General features: G+C 42.0%; 1 protein-coding gene and 1 pseudogene across 2 annotated transcripts in view; one reads left to right on the top strand and one right to left on the bottom strand.

Annotated features, from left to right (window-relative positions):
- TULP4 (TUB like protein 4) overlaps window positions 1-22,727 on the bottom strand; it is a 300,603-nt gene that overhangs the window by 211,733 nt on the left and 66,143 nt on the right. The gene's annotated exons all lie outside the window — the stretch shown is intronic.
- Window positions 1-22,727, top strand: part of LOC142046524 (uncharacterized) — a 58,415-nt pseudogene that overhangs the window by 27,863 nt on the left and 7,825 nt on the right.

Here is a 22,727-nt window from a genome sequence, read left to right as displayed (position 1 = left end):
ACAGCAGCCTGACGTTCATCCTCTTTAATCTAGGTTGTGGTATATGACAAAGATGGTCTTTGTCCCTGCCCATTTGTCACAGCTTTAGAACCCCTGGCAATTAGCACCCGACAGCATCAACGCCGTAAGGCTGGAAATAGCAAGTGCTGATGATGCTCTATTTCCCAGTCCAAAGCGTCCACTCCATACATTCAGGTTCAATGCTTTTGGATCCCTGGAGAGTTTTAAGATTGAATTACAAAAGTCAGATTACTCTCTATGTTGTTAACTCAGATGAGAAAACATTTGATCACTGGAACTTCCACTGGGTCCCCATAAATCTAAAATACCTGGGGTATCCCGCTAACAAACCAGATGTCAAAGACATTAAATCTCTTTTACGCAGAGTTCCTTCTGACGTGAGAAAGTGAAATGTCTTTGCTCTGTCTCTCCTAGGTCGTGTATTCTTAAAATAAATATTCTGTCAAATGTATTCCAATTCCTAAATTCAACCCTTGTTTTTATCTCCCGTAAATATTTTACTGAAAATATCAAAATATTTATACATCCTTCCAGAATCCATCATGACCAAATGTTCCTACAGCGTATACACCAAGGAGCCTTATTTCCTCCTCCTCCAGCAGCTCTAGATAGAATGGCTTATGAAGACTGAAACTGGAGAAGACTAGGAAAAATTTAATTTAATTTTTGGATTATACAGGACAACTGGACTTCACATTTGATATGTCATAATGAGTGATAGAATTAGGGTGACCAGATGTTCCAATTTTATAGGGACAGTCCCGATATTCGGAGCTTTTTCATATATAGGCACCTATTACCTCCCACACACTGTCCCGATTTTTCATACTTGCTATGTGGTCACCCTATATAGAATGAATGATACTTACAAATTATGAACTTCTGGATCCCCCTAACTTTCTTCATTTTATTTCTATTATTGTAGCACCCCAGGAGCCCCAGTCATGGCTCAGGACCCCATTGTGCTAGGTGCTGTACAGACACAGAACAAAAAAAACAAACAGTCCCTGCTCCCAAAGATCTTACCATCTAAATATAAGACAAGAGACATATGGGAGAGTACAAAAAAAACTGACACAGTTTTATGGGTTCTGGCCCATCCACCCCCTGACCCTAAGTATTCTCCCTTATAGGGATCATTTTAATGTAAAGTTGCAGTATAATCCTCATTTTGGCACAATCCCAAAAGATGACTCTTAGGTACTTACATGGCTCCCAATACCATACTGAGTGCCTCATAATCTTGAACGTATTTGACATCACAACACCCCTGCAAGACAGTACTCCTGGGGGAATTCTGCACCAAAAAAATTTAACAATTCTGCTGACAATATTTTCAAATTCTGCAAAATTCTGTATATTTTATTTGTCAAAATAACACGACATAACCCATTTCAATTATTTTTGGTCATTTATTTCAAAATACCTGTCAGCAAGTAAGTCTGTAACAACACAGATAACAAAAAAGATTCAGGAAATGTTTTTTGACAAATAGATTCCTTACCGGGCATATTAATACAGAAATCTGAATAATAATTTAAACTACAATACAGAACATCCTCCAAAGCACTGCAAAGGCTTGGGGGGAGTGAGAGGTAATGGAAGAGCTGAATGAGAGGGAAGTATTGCTGGGAAGGAGCCTAGGTGTGAACTTGGAGAGTTGTTGGGTATGAGTGGGAAAAATATGGAACAGGGGTTTTTTTGGAGGGGGGGGGATTGTTAGGGAGCATCCCCCATGTAGATCTTGGCTGACCCCTAGCCTCTCCCATTTAGGCAGGCACATCTGCCCCTGTCCTCAGGTATCCCTGAACCCCCATCCACATGTGTTCCTTACCCCCTCACCACATCCTCATGTGGCCCTGCATTCCTCCCCTGGTTCCATGCATCTCTATGCCCCCACTCAGCCACTCCCAGTCCCTATGTGGCCCTGCAGCCCTTTCCCCATCACTATGTGGCCCTGCACCTCTCTCCCCCCAATGACCCTGCACCTCCACTCCCATTCACCCCCTGCCCCAGTCTGTCCTCCCTCACTAGTCCTTATGAGCCCCTCTCTGACCTCTCAGCAGCCCCATAATCTCTGTCTCCCCTAGCCCCCATCTCCTGACCTGACCTGACAGGTGCTGTGAAGAAGGCAAGCTCTCTGTCTTCCCTAGCTGGCCAGGAGCTGCTGCTCTGTTCTACTGCCACAGCACCCTCTGGTGGGCAGAAAGTGGAACTGCAGCAACTTTCCTGCAACTTTTTTCTGCACAAAAAATTAAAAATATGCACGGCTCAGTGATTATATGTGCGCGCAGTGGCACAGAATTCCCCCAGGAGTAAAGGTAGGGAAATGTTATCCCCATATTAGAGATGGGGAACTGAGGCACAGAAAGACTAGATGTCTTGCCCAAGTTCACACAGGAACTCCTTAGCAGAGCAGGGAACTCAGTCCAGGTCTCTCAGCTCCTAAATTAGTGCCCTAGCCATTGGGCAAACCTTCCTCTCATCTTTGCAGAGAGACCTCTGTGTTCATGAAGAGCTCGATTAATTTAAATGGGGATCTGCCTGGTCTGCTCAGGCTGCAAGATTAGAATCTTGGTTTGTTTAGGTTTTCTTTTCAGATACATATAAATCAGTGCAGAAACCATAACTTTTCATTTCTTCCTTGTAGACATGTAAATTCTCAACCATACTGTTGCGTTAAAAGGCGGCATGCAAAGATTTTGCTGAAAATGATTAGTTTAGTTGCAAGCTCCCAAAATTAGGGTTAAAGAAGAATTATATTAATTAACTAATATAATTAGGGTTATGTGTTAACATTTATGACAATCATTTATTCCCTTAGACCCTGAGGAATCTAAACTACAATTTCTCTGTCAGAGTGATAAGACGTTACAGGTATGTCTACACTACACTCTGCAATAAAAACCACAGCTGGCCCGTGCCAGCTGACTCATGCTTGCAGGGCTTGGGCTAAAGGGCTGTTTAATTGCTATGTAGATGTTCAGCCTTGGCTTGGAGCCCAAGATCTAGGAACCTGCAAGGCAGGAGGGTCCCAAGCCTAAACATCTACACTGCAATTAAACAGCTCTTTAGTTCAAGCCAAAATCAGCTGTCACGGGCCAGCTGCGGCTGTCTAACTGCAATGCAGATATACCCAAAAAAGACATTACAATCACCATAAATATTCTGTAGGCTGAAAGGTCCTTTCCACTCTCAACCTCTTGTCAACTCCTTCATATCTGTCTCAAACACATATTTTTGGCTGAAATTTCTCATTCCAAAGTCCAAAGGTGAACATTTCTTTTGAAAGTGTCAACTAAATTTTAAGTTACGCAAACAAGAACAAAAACATTCCTTTCTAAAAATTAAAAGGCTTTTTCAGCAATTTACTCAGAAAAAGGTTCATTTTTAAACTACCAACTTCCCAAGTACTTAGTTGTCAGAGAGGACAAGTGTCTGACATATTTAAATAAATTTAGGTCACAAATAAAGCTGTAAGAATTTCACTTATATTAATGTTTTTTATTTCTTGCAAATTTCCTCCATTTCCATTTCCTCGCACAATTTTTGCTTGCAAGCTTTAGTACGTTAAACTAACTCTTTATAGCCATCCTCAGCTGCCCTTTACATCTTAATATCTCTTCCCACAGGATCTTCCTCACTAATTCCCTTCATTTCCCTACATTTGCTTTAGTGAAGTCAAGAACCTTTGTACAGATACCTGCCATTTAATCCCTTTCTTATAAGCCTGTTAAGGAATGTTCAGTTTTCTCAAGGAGGATTTAAGTGAATTAAGTGATGTATAATAGACTCCAGTTGAAAGGCTGACTCCAGTAGCCTTACTATGAGGTAATAGTGTTCTGTTCTTGAGATATCAAATGCAGAATGATCAGAGCTGGGAAAGTGAAGGACTCTGTATAACACCTACGGGTTCACCTCTTACATACTAGCTTCCTGTCATGGAGGCAGTAATAACAGCTGTTGCCAGAGGATAGATGGAAGTGTATTGAAATTACCATGAAACAATCTTGGCAAACATATTTGTCTCGGAAGAAAAAAAAAAATTCAAGAATCCCACGTGCCTGAACACTTTAGAAAAAATTAAACAATGAGCACAATTTTAAACAAACAAGTTACTCAGATTTGTACTCTATGAAAGGATTAAACGAGAATAACCAATAAAATTAAAACAATTTGCATAAATGCTATAGACACACTATAAGCAAAATTCTCCTGCTGTTCTGGACAATACCTTATTCCAATTAACTCCCTCAAAAATTCCAGAACCCATGGAGGAGAATCAGACCTTCTAGCATATTGAAAAGCAAGATCTGCTTCACCACAGAGCTTTAACGCCATTTAAAAGTTCCTCCTATAATTCCAGGGTACAGGCTACTAGAATGTATTTTCCCTGGGACTGGTTATCTAGTTGATCTGCGTTGATCCGGAGCACTGGCACGTATCTCCTCCTACACAAAAGATCAGTAATACTGGTTCTGGAAAAGCAGAACTCCAATTACACTTCCTAATTTCATTGTTACTTCTCTTTCATAAAGCCCCACACTTCCCAGCATTTATCACACCTGCACTCTTAGGAGGTATGAGATTTTGTCCCTAGACTGTGCTCAAAACGTTCTTTAGAATCAATTAAAAATATAAGAAACTCCTTATTTCACTTAGGCCCTGCGTACATGAGAAAAATGAATCACTGCTAACAATGGCTGTTAGCAAGGGGGCCCCTGTTACATTTCCAAAAGCATGAGCAAGGCTTGGTGGACTCATCTGCCTGCTGCTTCTCCTCCTGTTTCCCCACCTGTGGGTTCCACTGAAGAAGTTAAATTTAGTCTCAAACTTCATTAGCTTCTCTGTGGACTCCCCATGAGGTTGGAGCAGGCACAATGTGCACAGAGCTCTCAGCCCACAGCCTCCCACATCTTTGCCCATCTTCTTCTCTTGCATGGAGCTCTTGCATTGCAAAGAGCTTTCTCTAGAGTCCAGGGACAGGAATGGTGCCACAAGGCAGCTGACTGCCCTTTCAACGGGGCCAAGAGGAGATATACACGCAGAGGTTCTCCTCCTCATGCACAACCAGGGATATGAGTGGGGCACTGGCTGGCAGATGCTTATTGCAATGGGAGGGTTCCAGGTGAAGCCAGTCTCATTTTTTGTCAGTTGTCACTCATCCTGTTGACTGAGACTCTACCAGTCAGTCACTATGGATCTCTCAGAAACAGAACATTTTGTGGAGTCTATTCAAATTTACCAACAAATAGGTCACTTCTCACAGTTTATTTTTCATACCATCACTAATGACAAGAGCGGACATCCCCTCCAAAGCAAACCTAGGGAAGAAACAATATTTAGAGGGATGGCAGCATGTTGTACTATCCAGACCAAACATTCCTTAAGTGAGATTTGTTTTTAATTGTTATGAATGCTAACACCTGAAGATACCAAAAGGAAAAACAGGTTAGTTCACTGACCATAATCTGAGTAGTAGCACTGTAGACTTGGCCTCAGACGAGTCACACACCATTGCCAATTAATTAGAACACTGCCTGCCTCAGCTTTAATTTTCACCCTTCTCTGTATTTCTGTTAGATTCTGTCCCATTTCTGTCTCTCTGTCCCCAAAAAGCTGTGATCGTTAGCCTTGCCTTTTAAGTCTCTTCTTTCCCTTCACAGTGCTCGTTAGGTTTATTTCCTGCCTCAGTTTTTAACCTGCCTTCTCTCTTGCCTTGAGCAGAGGTGACCTCGACTACAATTCCTTCTACCACCCTGAGTCTCTGTCTTTGAGCCCTGACAGAAGCCATGCCAACATGCTGCCACTTTCAACTGTTTTACTTGATGCCCCATAGAGCCAACAAGTACCAGTGGGACAGTCCTGCAACCTTGAACAAAAGAGAATCTTAACTTAGAATTTCCTTGTTTTTGTCTGACTTAATATTGGTGGCTTATTGCAGGTTTTTTGTTTTAAACACAATTAGTAGCTCTACATTTTTTACTTTTAAAAGTCTTTCCTGATAGATTAAAAGATAACTGTGTTTTTAATATAACCTAAGACAATGCCATTTTGGATAAATATACATGTAGGCCCTACCTCAAAATTTTGTTTTTTGTTTTTTTTTAAATCTGAGAAATTGCAGTGTTTTCCTCTGAGAAACTCTGTGTTGAATAAATATTTAATTTACCCAGTGGACAAAGGCTCCCTAAGGACTGTTTCAGACTTTTGGGGAAATATATATTGTATGGTGTTAGGCTTTTTACAAATGCCCAATTAAGTCATCACGCTAAAACAAGAGCATTTTAGGAATATAAAAGCTGCAGTTCTGAGCAGAAAAAATGCTGAAGGGCAAAGACAGAAAATGAGCAGGCCAAACCCACAGATCCACTTCGAGAATACAGATCTCCTGGAACAGAGCCACTCCATACCTAATGCCTCAGACAATGGATCAATTGAGGCCTTCTGAGATCTTCTGCAGCATGTCATCACTGGGGAACAAGATGGAAATCTTGTTTGTATGAGACCACTGGCAAGCAATGGGAATGAATCTGGAAAGCCAAAAAGTAAAACTGAACCACTGGTGAGAACTATATGGGATTTGCAACTTGTGTAGTTAAGGCTCGCCAGATCACAGACATAAAAACAGAGATAGGCAGAGAACCATCTGAAGTTTAAGACTGTGAGGGTTCTGAGCAATATTGGCAGGTGATGAGAAACCAGATCTGAGTATACATAACACTCTTCTCTCTCATTCTGGAAATTAACAATGAAAAAGGGTAAAATTTCTGTTCAATGCTGTTAAAAAAATTTCCTTACAGAAGATACTAGGAAGGTCAACAACACAGAAATTCTAAACATGTGGGGTGGGAGGGTTCCAGAGCTCAGGCTTCAGCAGGAGCCCAGAAGTCTACACATCAATGAAACAGCCTTGCAGCCCAAGTTGGCTGGCATGGGCCAGCTGCAGGTTTTTCTCTGCTGTGTAGACACACTCCAAATGACAAAGCCATGGTACTTGTGTTGGCAGTCTCCAGGCATGTTTACACAAACACTGGCACACACCATCTACAAAGATCCAGCTGAAGGCACAGTAGTGGAGCAACATGGGGGAGTTTTTATTGCTACTAGTGTCCCTCTGCTTAGCCACAGAACATTCTCTCCAGGACAATCAATCTGGCACCATTCAGGAACAGACAAGGGAAGAAAAAAGTAAAGTGGATGCAAATTAGAACAATTCTCATTGTGAAAGAGGTTGGGGGGGGGAGGGGAGAGAGAAAGGGAATGTTACTTTAGGCCCAGGGAAAAGCTTACAGTACTAAGGAGATTTTTTTTAAAAAAACAAAATCACAATTAAACAAAGACCTAAATAGGCCAAGTGTAAAAAAAACAGTAAGAAACCCATTAAATGGCAACTACGCAAAGCAGAAACCAAAAGTTGGTTGCCAGATGGTACAATCAAACAGCAGCATAATGTTCACTGAAACTAATACACGTTTGTTTTGGAAGTTCAGAGCTAGGAGCGTGGGTGGATCCCATCAGAAATGCCAAATTGTGCAGGCTTCTCACTTCCCTCCCTTCTGCTAAATAATTTAACCTGTTTCTGGACCTAACTAGACACAGGTGAAAGAATTAGGCTCAGATTATACACCAGAATATATCATCATTCAAATGAAATCAGCATAATAGCCTGAGCCCATTTGGGGAGAAGTTTCCTATTAAAAGACAGTGTTCTGAGTGAGCATTTGCACTCACCTTGACTTTTCCAATAGGAACCTGGCAGACATAAAAGGCTTTTTTGAAAAGGAAAGACAAGTAGCGAGCTTGGGAAAATAATGAAATCTCTACAGGATGGGTCTTTTAAAAGAAATCCAGCCAAATAAAAAAAAACAAACAAACAACAAACCACCACCACAAGCTTAGGCCCCAATTCAGCAAAGTATTTAAGTAAATGGCAATTAAGCACATGCATAAGTGCCATCCTGAATTGGGTCCTAAGGCCCTGATCCCACAGTTTGAGTTTTGGAAGTCTCCAATTCTGCCATTGTTCTTTCCCAGGCTGACTATGAGGCCTGTTCAGTTACACGGATGTCAACAGAGTTCTGTGCAGGCACAGCACTCTGCCCACGCTTAATCAATTTTGGGATCAGGGCCTAACTTTGTAAACTGCCTTCTTCCCATGGGCAGTAATTTATTTTTGTGTAACGTTTCACTATGTACTTCATTTCTTCTTCTCGATCTTTACTACAAGTCTTGTTTATTTCCAATGACCTATTTTAAACTATTTTTTGAGTCCCCATCCCACAGTTTTATATCTGCTATGCTTGGTTTTTTTATTTCTCTCCTGGTTGGGAACTGGCCTCTTTGTGGGTGGTTTGTACGAGGTCTATTGGGCTTGTCCTTGTGCCAATTTTTTTTTTTTTTTTTTATTTAACTCTTGTCTGGCTGTGTATTTTATTTGGCTGTTTAAGGTAGGGATTTGGTTTTAATGTTTTGCATTTGTTTTTTATTCAGCTCATAGACGCATCACAATAGTGACCTTATAAATGAGCTAAAATAAATATTGAGAGACATTCTAATGGTATCACATGATGCATAGGCAGGATGGAGCTGTTACAATATACCATTTCAGTGATAAATGAACGAACAGACCCAGACAAGAAGTAAACATCCAAAGGTACCATTATATAGTGCCTTTCATCTCAATGGACCCTGGAGTGCTCTACAAATAAGCTATATAATAAAAGAAAGCAATCACACAAATTAATATCCAAAGAAGTGTAGCCTGCTATTTGTACAAGTCTGTCACATACATGCAATATTTAACAGCTGCATGATATCCCTGTGATTGGTAGATCTCTTCTCAGTACCTCTGTGTCCTGCAGGTTGCATTCAGCTTGTTCCCACTGGGTTGATGACAACGTACATCTGGATCGGGGTGACAAATGAAAGGTCTCTTGCAGTTGTGTCTCAAGAGCAGCTGTTTCATTGCTAGACTGCACTGTTATAAATGTTACCTTGAGCACTGCCATTATATCACTACTTTGGCTCTTGCAATTGCATTATGTAACATCAGCCCATCATCACCAAAAGGTGATGAAGAGCCACAACTGTACTTGGGTCTCTGCCATCCACATAGCCTTTACAAAGCACACTAGCTAGACATTCATACCACACTTATCAAAACATGGCCATGAGCCTACTATGTACGTCTAAAATCAGTGGTTTTCAACCCACAGCCCACTCAACACACAACTGCAGCCCCTGTGACATCCTCAGGGCCGCAATTAGGATGGGGCGGGAGAGGCACCTGCCCCAGGTGCAGAGCTGTCGGGGAGGGGGAAGAGAGTGGTGCAAAAAAATGGTGAAGCACAGGATTAGGCCCAGCAGTCTCAGATCCCAGCAAGATCCGGCCCAGCAGCATCAGCAGGAGGTTAGGGTGTCCGGCACCCCGGCCCCGCAGGATTGAGGGTCCAGTGACCCTGACTGGAGGAGGCTCCCCAGCAGTAGGACAACAGTGGCAAGCACGCCGGGTGGGTTGCAGGACTGAACTACATGCAGCTGAGGCAGGAGATCAATGGGTGGGGGGAGAATGCAGTGGGCTGAGGCTGCAGGGAGGAGGGTGCAACCGCTGCATGGGGGACAGACTCTAGGTGGGGAGACTGGTGGCTGGGAGCAGTCCTTGGATGGGGGATTTGAGTGCTCACAAGCAGTCCTTGGGGCGGCTGGAGGGCAGTTGCTGAGGGGCTGCCCCTGAGTGGGGAACAGGATGCTGGAGGAGGTAGTCCCTGGGACAGCCGTTCTGCCCTGGACAGGGCACTCTGTCTCTCCATGTTGGAGTCATTCCCTGTGTGTGGGGTTTGGGTGCACGGGCTACAGTCCCTGGCTGGGGGGGGGGGGGGGCACCCCATACTGGGCAGGGTCCCCATCTGTGCAGGCAGGCTCCACAGCCATGCTCTCCAGGCCCTCAGCCCAGCCATGCCACCAGCAGCAGCACAGAAGTGAGGGTGGCAATACACCATGTCCTGACACTCTCACAGTAAATTAATTAATTTTAATAGTTCATGTTTTGACTTATTTTGCTAATTTAAAATGCTTTAGACATTTGCCAGTGTTGAAATGAAAAGTACTACATCATTTGAGTTGTATTGCTGTCATATAACAAATACTAAACTTGATTTTTTTGTAGATGTACAGGTAGTATATATATTGTGTGAAAGCAGCACACAACACATAGAGAGCTGAATATGCAGCCCACAATGTTAAACAGGTTGAGAACCACTGGTCTAGATTGATGCATACTGCCATCATCAGCGTCTTATTGGAAAGGTGGTACAAATGCCTGATCTGCTTCACAAAGGCCATACAGATCATTACAACTTTCACTGGTAGGAAGGAGTTGGCAAGAGGATTCTGAAAACAGTTGCTAAAATTCAGAGTTACTATACTTCCGCTAACCCCTCAAACAGAAGATTGGCGGAGGGCAGCGCACTGATCAAACAAACTGCTGTAGATTTATAGATGTGGCTAGAGAGGGATGAAAAGATTTCCTAGACGAAAATGTGGGTTTGTGGAAATATTATCCACAGAAAAGGTCACTTTCATCATCATTTTTTGGTTTTCTGAATGGAAAAATCAAAATGGAAAACTGTGTATCAAACTGACATTTCAAACAAAAAACGTCTAATTTTGACCTAAAATTTTTATTGATCATTTCAATGACCACTGTTGTTTAAGTTTTTTGAAACCAAAAAAATTCAGTTTTCCATTTTGGTTTGGGTGTTTGAGGTTTTTCTCTTCCTTTCCTAACAAGGAAAATGGGGGTGAGGGAGTCGAATAAGTGAGAAAGGGGGAGAGAGCCCACTTTTTTATTTCTGTAACTGAAAGTATGAAAAAAGTTGTTTAAAGAAATGAGTGAAACTGCTTACTCTGACTTTCTAAGGCTTAGTCTATCCTACAGAATTAGGCTGACAAAGCAGTTTAGGTTGACCTTACAGTGTCAGTGTTCACACTACAGCCTTGCTCCCGCCGATGTAAGTGTCCTACTATATCAACATAATAACTCCACCTCCACGACAGGCATAGGGTTTATGTCGGTGTAGTTACGGCAACGCAGTGTCTGTGCACATACTGCGGGTTACTTACATTAGCTGTTGGCTGTCATTCTTGCCAATTTCACTGCACTGGAGCCGTGAAATTGACAAGGAAGCCAGGCTGACAGATCAGGCTGTCACCCTGGGACAGGTGGGGGGGCTCCCTACTGGGAGCCCAACAGCCACCCAGGATATGGCCACAAAGCTCTCCACTGGTAGACTGGGCAGCTGCCAGAGCAGGAAGCCAGGAGCAGGCAGCTGTGCTCCCGACAGAGAGTGGAGAGCAGAGAGCCCAGGGGCAGTTGGGTTCCTAGCCTCCCACACTGCCCCTTTTAGGTCGGTGGAAGCGCTCCCGGATGCACACCACTGACAAAAGGAGGGTACTGCAGACACGAAACACTGCAGTAATTACTCATATAGGTCAACTTAAAGTTTGTAGTATAGACATGTCCTATATAGTTAAAAGAAAATCTTCAAACTTTTTCACTTAAAAAAAAAAAAAAAAAGTTAAATTTCCCCATCCACTTTCTTTTGATTTTAGAAAAAACTTTTCCCTCCTGGGAGGAAAGGAGAGGTCAGGAGAAGGAAAGAGGGAGTGCCTCCAAATCCTCAAATCAAAATGGAAATTTGTTGTTTTGTCTCAAGTGGACATTTAAATTAAATTTTTCACTTCATTTCCAAACGCTGCACAGAAAAAATCAGAATTCTTCCATGGGAAAATTTTGAAGATTTTTTCCATTGTCAAATTCTGCTGGTCTTCTGACAAGCTTTAGCTAGAGCGCTCTTGACAGAAAGATGTTACTTAGAAAACAAGAGCCACAGCACTGTGAAATAGAGCTGACACCCATGCTAAACAGCTTTTTAAAAAAAAAAAAACCACACCTCAGGAACACAGGAGTCAGCATTTTCCAGGACAGCAGTAACAAAGACAAAGGCCCCTTTAAACTTACCTGGCAGTCTACACAGCCATTAAGTGGATTTAAATTACACTTACAACCACTTTCACGCTGCCAGACTGGTGCAAAGAGATAACACAATTCAGTATAAAAGAATTTAACAAGAGACTTAGGCCTGGTCTACACTACAGGGTTAGGCCAACGTAAGCTGTTTTGTGTCAACCTAGCTGAGGAAGTGCCTTCATCTAAATTTAGCTCCTGCCGACATAAGTGCTTCTCTACACCGATGTAATAACATCACCTCCCACCCCCCCAAGCAGCGTAGAGTCACAGTCAATGTGATTAGGTCAACACAGCATCAATGTACACATCGCGTTACTTGAATTGATTGTTACCGGCTCCCAGACGCCATCCCACAATGTTCCCAATGAGGACACACACCAACAACACAGGGAGCCAAGTGTGCGCACACACAAGCAATTTAATAACTGTGGTGTCTGTATGCTGATGTAAGTTAAATTGACATCATTTTGTAGCATAGACATAGCCTTAAAGCCATGTAAATTAAGTTGCTTTCAGTGCATCACTCAGGGACGTGGATTTTTCACTCCTGGCGTAGACAATGCTAGGTCGACTGGAGAATTCTCTCATCAACCTAGCTATGGTGTCTCGAGGTGGAGGATTATCTATGCCAACGGGAGAATCCATCCTGTTGGCATAAGTAGCATCTTCATGGAAGTGCTACTGTGGCCCAGCGGCACCACTGAAGCATTTTACATATAGACGAGCCCTTAAAGTGCAGTTCTACCCTGAAAGTCCGCCATATAAAAGGAACAACTTCTTGCTCAATAGATCTGCTCACTGTGTGTACTCAGTCACCACTACCAACATTAGTGACAGATGTAAGCTTTTATTGCTTTTTTACTCCTGTTAGCTGCACAGCCAACACAGCCGAGAGAGGAAAAGCTAGATTCTCTCTCCTCTTTGGCACAATCAAAAATAATTACTTATAAGGCTACATCTACACTACAAGCGCTACAGCAGCACAGCTGCAGCTATAGAGTTGTAGCACTGTCGTGCAGACACTGCTACAATGACAGAAGGGGGTTTTCCATCACTGCAGTAAATCCATCCCCTCAAGAGGTGGTAGCTAGGTGGCACCTGTACCAGGGCTTTGTTCAGCTTAACTACATCTCTCTTGGAAATTTTTCACACTTCTAAGCAACACAAGTAGGCTGACCTAAGTTTCAGGGGTGGACCAGGCCTAAGAGCCACTCAATTATACACGTCCAAGCCCACTGAAGGCAATGGGGTTGCCCTGCGGGACTAATTTAGCCTACAGAACCTTTATTGCTGATGATTATTAAAAACCCAGTTTGAGTCTGAGCCAAGGTGCGGGTTTGCAGTGCTTACAATTAGGAAAAAAAATTGCTTTGTAAACTGATCACATTTTTTATGAAAAATCATTGACAGATCATGAACACGGAACTCCACCATGCTATTTTTACAGTCAATTTTCAGAGAACTACAATTTAAAGTTTGAGATTCTTTTAAAAGCTGTCATTGTCAGCCTTAACTCTCTCAATCAGTGCAGCATATAAGAAAATTATATAATTTTGTGAGAGCCCTTCAGAACTTAGGTGCAATGGGGTGAAGTAAGGACAGATATCTCCCTGACTACAAACAACAGCATAGTCTGCTGAGAGTTTATTTTATGCCACTAGAGTGTGATTTGCATTATTAGAAGTTCTCTGGACAGATGACTTTATGCTGCTTTTTTGGCTAGAGTTTTTAAAGCAAGTCAGACACTAACTATCAAACAGTGACACAACCACAATAAGCTCACATATAAAACACAACTCAGCAGTCCATGGAGCTCTTTTATCTCCATGAGAACCAAACATCTGAGGCTATGTCTTTTAATGGAGATGATATTGTCCAATCCAAGTACTGTCCCAGCACACATTAGTTTTAGATGCAGACCACAGAAATGTTGCTTTGTTGGGCATGACGAACTGTACATTTCACATAATCAAACCCTGAAAGAGATGAGCATCCTTTCTTAAAAACAAATTTAAACATTTTGTCTTAAAGGTGACTTGTAAAACAGTGTCCTGTGGCACCTGATAGACTTACAGATGTATTGGAGCATGAGCTTTCGTGGGTGAATACCCATCCGACAAAGTGGGTATTCACCCACGAAAGCTCATGCTCCAGTACATCTGTTAGTCTATAAGGTGCCACAGGACTCATTGCTGCTTTTACAGATCCAGACTAACACGGCTATCCCTCTGATACTTGTAAAAGAGAAAAAGGTTCCTCCCTCTTTATACTGTGGCCAGAAACCTATATTAAAAGAAAATTAAGACTTTTGAAACACTCGAAAGTTAGGAAACACCAGAATTAAAGGTTGCCAGCACATAACTATAGTATCTGAGTGTTTCACAAACATTAATGAATTTATCTTCCGAACAGCTTTGTGAGGTGCGGTGGCTTAATTATTACACACACTAACTACCTGTGAAAAATGTGGCTTAAGTGACTTGCCTAGGTACTATGGCAGAGGCCAGGATAGAATCCAATACAAGCCAGCGTTCAATTTATTTAACCATGAGACCATCGTTTCTCTTCCTACAATCCCCTGTGCAATTCACTACACATCTACAAACTTCTGTAACAGACAACAGCCTCTTTCACTACACAACCCTGATTCATTCCCTCAGCACCAGCTTATGTGTGCACTACATGAGGCTTGGGTCCTGTGTAAAATCTGTGATCATCTAATTAATCACGAACACGCACAGAAGCACCAAATGAAGATTGCACGAGCAACCTTAATTCTGGCATTTCCAAATGTTTTGGGTGCTCGACTTGCAGCCTTAATATTCTTTTAATGTGGCTGTTTTAATGAAATTTCTTATGTTTTTAAAAACTTAAAATTGCAACAAAAAAAAATTCTTATGTGGAACATGCTGACCACCACATAAATCATTAGCAGGGCTGAGATCAATAGTTCTCAACCAGGGGTATCCGTACCCCTGGGGGTACACAAAGGTCTTCAGGGGGCATGTCAACTCATCTAGATATTTGCCTAGTTTTACAACAGGCTACATAAAATGCACTAGCAAAGCCAGTACAAACTAAAATTTCATACGACTTGTTTATACTGCTCTATAGGCTATATGATAACGTAACGTGCATACACACACTGTATTAGACATGCATTTTATGTAATTACTGATGCATGCAAACATGCTAAGGAGGCTGAAGTTGTAGTTTTTAAGTGAGGTAAAACCTGGGGGAATGCAAGATAAATTAGACTCCTGAAAGGGACACAGTCATCTAGAAAGGCTGAGAACCACGGCTCTAGCTCAACCATACAGTTCTTCTACCACTTGACCTAACAGGGAAACTGGGGGCAGTACTGTCATTTTCTATACAGACCATTCACAAGGGGGCAGGGAGGGAGTGACACACTGCCAGTGGATTTCACAGCTATTTGACAGACATCAAAGGAACATCGAGACTCAGAAACAATGGGTTCAATTCCGAGTCCTGTAGAGGAGTGTTCTCTAGTGGTTATACGTTCTCCTGCCTCTCCCTGTACACATCCCCACCACAGCTCCTGTGCCTTCCCCTGATCCCAGGCAGTTCCAGTCCTTATCCGCTCCCTTGCTTCTGTAACCCACATTCCTGCCCATCTTCTACTTCTGCCTGAATCCTGCTCCTGCCCTCCCTGAGTTCTATCCTTCCCCTGGCTCCTGCCCTTGCACCTGTACGTCCCCATCTTCCTGGCTCCTATTCCTCCTCCCTCCCTCCCTCTTATGCTGCATCACTTCCCCCCTCCCCATCCCTCTGTATTACAATCACTTAGCTTCCTCCAGGTTGCTGTAGCGCTAGCATCAGAAGCACTGAGAGTACAGAAGATAGTCTCCCTGTTCTCAGTTCCAGTGCCTGGCACCACAGTGGCTTCTAGGTCAAGCAAGGGGCGATTCTAGGTAAAGTCCTACTCAGCCCCTGCAGCCTATTCTATTGCTCCATGGAAATAGTGCATGTACTCTGACCACACGACAGAACTGAGAGGCTAGAGCATGCTCAGTACCAGTGGAGTATTTGGAGAATTCGGCTGCAGAATCTCTCTTGATTGCTCAGGCATTTCATGGCATCGCTGTTGTCATAATCTTACCAATTCTCCAGTAGCCCATAGTGTCTTTTTGGGGAAAAGGTAGATATGAGGGGAATAAGACCCATTAACAACACTTTTTTGTAATGCCTCCTATTGGAGAAAAGGAATTAAAACTTTTCTTAATTGTATACACAAGGTGCTGCAGTAGTTTTGCCTTTCTTTGTAGTAGTTATACCCTCCGGTAAAAAGATTTGTAAGGCTATTCTTGCTTCATAGGCTTTTACAGCCAGAATGGACAACAGGTATGATAATTTATCTGACATCCTGCACAAAACAGGCCATAGAATTTCACACTGCAATTCCTGTAGAGGAGGGTATTATTCTTCCCTTCTACTTGGGATATGATCCAAACCTCACTGAGGTAAAGGGGAGTCTTTCCATTGACTTCAGTGGGCTTTGGATCAGGCCATAAGTGAACAAAAATGGAGTTCAGTAACTTGTTTAGTGTGATTTGGGCAATTTATTTGGGGAGGTTATTGTTGGAGCCCTGCGCAGATAAAAAATGTGTATCCGGATCCGATCCACAAAAATGGTCTACAGATATAAAGTGGATATCCATGGATTTGCAGACTCTCGTTATTGCCAAGATTAACCATCCTATCATGAAGAAGGCTACAGGAGTCATTGTCCTCCAATTGGACAGACAATGAAAGAAGTTTGCCTTAACCTGGCTGGGTTCAGATGACCATGGCCTAATGTCACAGAAGGACAACCAGATGAGAACTCGGTCCTAGAAGAATCCATACCACAGAAAAGCAGCAGCAAAGAGCTGGACACCACCATATCAGATCCTGGGGAAGCAAGCAGTGGCATGACAAGTCAACCAAACTAAACTAGACAAGTGGGAAGAAAAAATGAATCAACTCTATTTCATTTTCCAGTATGGAGCTTTTAGGTTCCAGATCTAGCAATATCTGAGTGTATCAAAAAAGACTGGGAGTGCTCCATATGTAGTTATAATGTTCTAAAACTGATGTTTCAAATGAAACTTTTTCTATACCCCATTCAGAGTGGCTTCATGATGCTTATTGTATAGTGCGGCGATTAGGCCATGAGTACAGAAGCGTCCTTTACATAGACAGAACCTAAATTTCTAATACGTAAAAAGAAAAATAGTAGGAAAACAAAAAAAACTTTCAACATTCACATCTGAGGCCTGCTTTGCACATTATAAAATGAACAAAACCAAAACCCCATCTCTCTCTCACACAGACAAAATCTCCTCCCTTCTTTCCTTTGCCAGTCACTTTGGTGTGGTTTGTTTTGGTGGGGTGGGAGTTGTTTTGTTTTTAAAGTAAAACATTTAACAATTCACCTTAGGTTCAGCAAAGTTTAGAAGTAGATGTTTTTATAACTGCACAGACTCCAAAGTTCAAGGTATGGAAAAAATCCTCTTAAATCCATTAAACGGATTTATTATTTAAATCACAACATCCAGGATCTAGACTAGGCCACAAGACTCCCTAGTGCCATTTTAAGGATGAAGTACACAATCAACACGGAGATAAACAACCATACCTTGGTCATTCTTCAAGATGAAATCTCATCTCTATTACAACTCCAATAGCACTCTAAGGAAAATGAGCAATCTCTGTATTTTACATGGAAGAGTAGTTGCTATATTTCTAAAGCTGATGGACCGAAGTCCTTCTCCCCCCCTGAGCTTCTTACTTGGTCAACATTTGGATTTAAGTCAAGGTTTATAAATACAAACAGTGATGTTCATAACCCAATTATCCTATAAATGGGAATCAATCCCATTTTAAGAAGTAAGGTTTTTTTCTTTTCAATGTATAAATGCAATTCAAAATCCAGTAATAATAAAGCATTGTATCTTTGCGGGAGGTGGGAGGGAATTAACATTAAAGCCTAATAAACAAGTATTAGATTCCTGCAGACTGATTTAGCAAGACATCTAATTGAATAAGTCCCAGCAACAGTAAATGCAGTTCACCATTAAAAATATATGTTTGCCCACTGTTATACAGTAGTACCTGAAATATCAGAGTGCCTCCCTTTTCCCTGGCATACAGAATAGGAAAACAACTGTTGTCTCCCATACCACTGCATGGGGACCGAATGGCTAGGCAGCAATTCTGCAGAAAAGGACTTAGCGGTTACAGTGGACGAAAAGCTGGATATGAGTCAACAGTGTGCCCTTGTTGCTAAGAAGGCTAACGGCATTTTGGGCTGTATAAGTAGGGGCATTGCCAGCAGATTGAGGAATGTGATCATTCCCCTCTATTCGACATTAGTGAGGCCTCATCTGGAGTACTGTGTCCAGTTTTGGGCCCCACACTACAAGAAGAATGTGGAAAAATTGGAAAGAGTCTAGCGGAGGGCAACAAAATGATTGGGGGCTGGAGCACATGACTTATGAGGAGAGGCTGAGGGAATTGGGATTATTTAGTCTGCCAAAGAGAAGAATAAGGGGAGATTTGATAGCAGTTTTCAACTACCTTAAAGGGGGCTCCAAAGAGGATGGATCTAGATTGTTCTCAGTGGTACCAGATGACAGAACAAGGAGTAATGGTCTCAAGTTGCAGTGGAGGAGGTTTAGGTTGGATATTAGGAAAAACTTTATCACTAGGAGGTTGGTGAAGCACTGGAATGGGTTACCTAGGGAAGCGGTAGAATCTCCATCCTTAGAGGTTTTTAAGGTGAGGCTTGACACAGACCTGGCTGGGATGATTTAGTTGGAGATTGGTCCTGCTTTGAGCAGGGGCTTGGCCTAGATGACCTCCTGAGGTCCCTTCCAACCCTGCTATTCAATGATTCTATGGTATCTGTTAGGAAATGTTGATTTTTTTTTTTAATGGCAAGCTATAAGTAGCCTTAAAACGTCACCCATATAGAGGAGGCAGGGCTTCGATACAAACACTTTGACCAAGACTTTTCAGTTTTTGGATGTCCTGGAGTTTGAATTTTTTTTTTTAAACAGCTATTAAAATCTATATCTTACAATTTTCAGAAAGGAGATATTTGCTTCTTAATTTATTTGCACTTTTCAAGATGCTTCAATATAAAAGCCTCACTAGAAAGAACTATCTTGATATAAAATGTCTCCACTGAGATGAGAAAAGGCTACTACTGTATGGTGGTAATCTTCACCGTGGGTGCACTTACAATCTCTAGTTTTGCCTGAACTATTATTATGCATCTTTAAAGCAGTGAAGATGGGAAAAGTAGTACTATTCTTTCCTGATGTTAGAAAAAATAGTACTGGAAAATGCACGTACAGCCATTAATAGTACAAAAGATAAATTCTTCCTTCTTAATATACATGCTGAACAAGCTAAAATACAGGGATTACCAAAAAAAGGAAAGAAAAATCTTATTCTTTCAGTATTGAAGGCTGATGCCCATGTCGAATGCCACACCTCACTACTGATTTTAATGTGACCCTTCTGTGCTTTTGCCACAACACAACATGCTGCCAATAGCATTAAAGCACATGGAATAAGCACAAGTGTTGTGTTCTTCTCAACACTCCCTCACTTTGTGCTTAGCAAAAAGCACCTGGGTAAGGAGCAGGAGAGAACAAGATGATGAAAAAAGAGGAACAACAAAGGCAGAACATGGGGGAGCTAGGAGGAAGCACACACTAAGACTGTGAGAACAAATTAGAGTGGAAATGGGGTGGGAGGAAATAAAGGAATGAGAGGCAAAATCAGCAGCCAGAAGAACGAGGGAAGGTGTTGAAATATTCAACAAAGATTGGAAGCCTTTAGGAGCAGGGATCATCTTTTTGTTACATGTTTGTATAGTACCTAGCACAATAAGGCTCTGGCCCCTAGACACTATCACAACACAATATAAACATTTGTTTTGCAGAGAAAACTTTAGGAAAAAGGGATGGATGGGGTGGCTGGTTTTACACAATCCCTATTATCAATTGCTGTTACCACTTTTTGTCTCCAGCTGCTTCTCTCTTGTTGTTTCATTGGAGAGCTGAATACCGTGCATACACACCCTCTGCGTTTCCCGATCACACCTTCTGTCCTGAAGCCAAAATAGCTGGTGAGTTCTTGTTACATTAGTGTCATTTAACTGAACTGTTCCTGGTGGCCAGTCTCACTCTGGAGAAATGAATGGAAGTGGTACTCCAATGTTTTGTATAGTGTACTCCTTAACGTCCATAAGGGGAGGAGAGCATTAACTGCATAATAAATCCATCATTCTTTGAAACTCCGTATCAGAGCTACTTGAAGTCCCCAGATAAACTAATGATGAATTAAATGAATATGTCTATTTCTCTGTAGTACAGACTTATTTAACTTAACTCTTTCAACAGCTGTCCATTTTTAATCTATTTGTATATTGCTTATTTACACAGTTAATTTTTCTAATACAAGGAAGTGCCACATTAACTGGCTTTGATCAGATTTTTCATTTTTTTTCCTTTAGTAATATGTGAAGATTTTATCTATTGTTGCATTAAATACTAAGAATCAAAGTTATAGGAAGATTAACAATGATGGAAACTTCTAGTCTAAAAGAGCTAAAGGAAAGCAATGGGAATACATGCATTGACAAAATAAAAATAGATAAATCACATCTCATATTGGCAGTACAGAGACTAATACATAAGCCACTGACTATACAAACTAGATTTTTGGCTTATTACAACAAGCAGCAACCCACTAAGGGCTTGGTTACACTTGAGAGTTACAGCGCTGGTGGTGGCTTTACAGCACTGTAACTTACTCACCATCTACACTTGCAAGGCACATACAGCGTTTTGTTTCCCTAGCTACAGCGCTGGCTGTAGTCCACCTCGAGGAAAGGAATAAAGAGAACAGAGCTGCTCTTGCAGCGCTGGGGTGCCAGTGTAAACAGTGATTAATCTTACTACGCTGTAACTGACCTCCAGAACCTTCCCATAATGCTCTTTAAGTAAAGATAACACTCTTTGTTTTGTTGTGAACTCGGGGCTCCCAGAGCTGCTTATCTAAAAAACAAACACAGCTACTGTTTGCTATCAATGAGGCAGGCAGGAGGATGAATGTCCACAGTTAGTGTTTGCTTGAGGAGAGAAGTAGCCTGGAAGTGGGGAGGGGAGAGTCCATTTTGGAGCAGCTGCTTATCTGGTCTGAAGACTATTTGCATTTAGTGAATAAAAGAGGGGTGGGGGAAGGGATCGTAACTTTTAAAATGATTGAAGGTTGGTGCTGTGTGTCTTCAAGTCCTTAGAACTTGCAAGGCAAGGAGCTGACACAGTGTCAGTTCCAAAAATCCACTCTCTCTGTCTCCCCCATGCTCCCTGTCACACTCCACCCCACCACCCTCTTTTAAAAAGCGTATTGCAGCCACTTGAACGCTGGAATAGCTGCCCATAATGCACTACTTCCAACACCGCTGCAAATGTGGCCACACTGCAGCTCTGGTAGCTGTCAGTGTGGCCACACTGTAAGCGGCTTTCCTACACCAGTTGTTACAAAAGACAGCTTAACTCCAGCCTGTACGCTGAAGTATAAGACCAACCCTAACGCTTCCTTCTTTGTCACAAAAGCTGCAGTAAGTCTAACTGGCCCGTCATGTCTTGAATGGTCACGGTTACAGTGATCATTAACTACTCTGGCTACAATTAGTCACCTTGTGTTAGCTGTGACACTGAGGGTTATGTCTACACTTAAATGGCTACATGCAGCAAGAGCGCATCTGTACTCGTAGCACTTCGGTAAAAGACACTCATTACGACAGAGAAGGGTTACTCCATACTGGTAGCTAATTCTACCTCATCCAAGAGCTAGAATTGCTACCAAGTGGGTAGGTTGGCTTAATGAACAACATTGCCTACCGGGGTTTGAGACTTTTTAGTCAACTACACAAACGCCTGAACTGACATAACTGGGATCAACCCATCTTTTTTAGTCGTTATGACCTAGGCCTAGTGCCTTCCAAACTGGAGAAGAGCTCGTGTAGGCTCTAAAAAGCTTGTTCTCTAACTAACCTATCAAACAAGACACGTTTGTTCGCGAAATCTAAAAATATTACTGCCCAGTCTGACATGAAAATCAGCCACCCTGTCCTCTCTCTATACTAAGCGAAGATATCTGTATATATTTCTTTAGAGTGCTGATATCCAAGTGGTCACAACTCCAACACTGACTGTAAACAGATAAGAATAAAAGTATTGTGGGTGCAGAATGCTGGGACTGGATTAATTTCTATTACTGCATATGGAAGTTAAGGTATATTAATGTCTCGACCATTTTTTTCTCACAAAACTCATGGCTATGAAAGGTATACACATTATTGGGAGCGACCGTAACCAGAGAGCAGAGAGGTGCTGATTGGAGAACCCAGAGAGCACAGTTAAAATTCTATCTTTTCAACAACAACTTTAGATGTTGAGCAATAGAACAGTACGCTTATTTAAGTTATGGCAGGGAATGACAATACCAAACTGGGAGGATTGCAACTGCTTTGGAGTCAGGGTCAAATTCAAAATGATCTGGACAAATTGAGAAATGGTCTAAGGTAAACCGGATGAAGTTCAATAAAGACAAGCAAAGTGCTCACTAGGAAGGAACAATCAGTTTCACACAT

This window comes from Chelonoidis abingdonii, chromosome 3 (assembly GCF_003597395.2).
Source record: "Chelonoidis abingdonii isolate Lonesome George chromosome 3, CheloAbing_2.0, whole genome shotgun sequence".
In the NCBI taxonomy this organism is placed as follows: Eukaryota; Metazoa; Chordata; order Testudines; family Testudinidae; genus Chelonoidis; species Chelonoidis abingdonii.
This window is presented reverse-complemented; position numbering and strand designations above follow the sequence as displayed.